The sequence below is a fragment of the Petaurus breviceps genome, unplaced genomic scaffold, assembly GCF_028583685.1.
Source record: "Petaurus breviceps papuanus isolate PSGF00001 unplaced genomic scaffold, PetGlider_PUasm1.0 90065, whole genome shotgun sequence".
Lineage (NCBI taxonomy): Eukaryota > Metazoa > Chordata > Mammalia > Diprotodontia > Petauridae > Petaurus > Petaurus breviceps.
In genome coordinates, this window is record NW_027187174.1 from 111,594 (window position 1) to 113,356 (window position 1,763).

Here is a 1,763-nt window from a genome sequence, read left to right on the forward strand (position 1 = left end):
TAGTACAATGTCCACTAAACCTTCAACCTCCCTTAGTGTTTGTGAGCAATGATCTCCAGGCTTAGTGATTGCAAAGGCAAAGAAATATCTTACAGTGTGTTAACACTCATAAACCAGCCCACTCATATGTCCCCTTTGTATTAGAGATTCTTATGATATGGATACTCTCCTAGTTATGCTTTGGGAGGTTTGATTTCCCTCCCATTTTTGTCACTTATGCCCCCATCATAGTACCTTAGGCAAATCTATCTGTGATTTAAGACCAACATCCTATAGTTTGCCATTCTGGTCCAGGGAAACTCAATATTCTAGGAGCTGCTAGGACAACTGAGCAAAATTCTGCCTAGATTTCATAGAACACATGATACTGACCTAAGCATTAGGGAGAGGTATGGTAAGACGAAGTATGTGAGAGGATTGTCCTGGGCAGACATTAGTAGATAAATAGGAGGCATCAAGGAGATAGACTAGAGCGAGAGTGACATACATTCTGTCTTCCCCTGTCTAGTCCTCTGGCACTTGCCAACCCTGGCCAACATGCAGGTTGCTACTGGGGATGATGGATGACAGGAGCATCAGGAATGAGACAGAGGTTGTTCGAATCTGATTGGTCTGTCAAGTGAGGCTAAAGTGCTCGACTCATTGCTTCTTTCCTCTGACTATTAGAGGGAACTTAACTCAAAGTCCAGATGAAACATGGGACCATTTCCTCCTGGTTTCTTATGTCCAAGGGAGAGGAGGAGAAAGGAAAAGCAGAGAGACAATCTGTTTCTCTTTGGGCTGCTAGACTGGCTGGTACCTACAGTTTGTTCTCTGATTGTTTCCCCCTTTGAAGTATTTTTCCTGAAAATTCTTCTGATATAAAACAATGTCACTTGAAATCTACTTTGGGTTAAGCATTTAATTTTCTGAGGCTGCTAGGTGGCACAGTGAATAGAGCACTGGAGTCAGGAGGACCTGAGTTCAAATCCGGCCTCAGACACTTAACACACTAGCCGTGTGACTTTGGGCAAGTCACTTAACCCCAACTGCCCTCAAAACAAAAAGCAAAAAGTTTTATTTTCTGGCTCAATTTGGTGGTGAGAGAACAGTGAGGTTTTTCCCTTTGGAAACATAGGAAACACTGAACCCATTTATTGGAAGGTGAAGTCTGGAGGGAGAGGCCCTTAAATCTATTTTGACCAGAGAAGAAATCTGGGGAATACCTTAGGTCTATCAAGTGCATAAAGCACCTGCAGATATAAAAGGTCATGTGAAATGCATCCCTAGGGAACTTAATATTGAAATGGTTGGAGCTTTCTGCTGGTTTATTTTTGCGGTTCTTGAGCAACAGGGCACTGAGGTTTTAAAATGATTAAATCTGGGGGCCACTTTCTACTTTTCCCTGGTGCCTGGTCCTTGGTTCCTTTGTTTCTAGTAACAAATACTATGTCCCATCAAAACTGAGAAGTGAGGCTTTACCCAGGAACATCATTGTTATTTCATATAAGCAATTCTTTTACATGTGTGGGCATATTAGAGGAGGCAGACACCATCCAAGCCACCACAAGGTTATTTCTCTGTCTGTCTGTCTGTCTATCTCTCTCTCTCTGTCTGTCTCTCTCTCTGTCTCTCTCTCTGTCTCTCTGTCTCTCTCTGTCTCTCTCTCTCTCTCTCTGTCTCTCTCTGTCTCTCTGTCTCTCTCTGTCTCTCTCTGTCTCTCTGTCTCTCTCTCTGTCTCTCTCTCTCTGTCTCTGTCTCTGTCTCTGTCTCTGTCTCTCTCT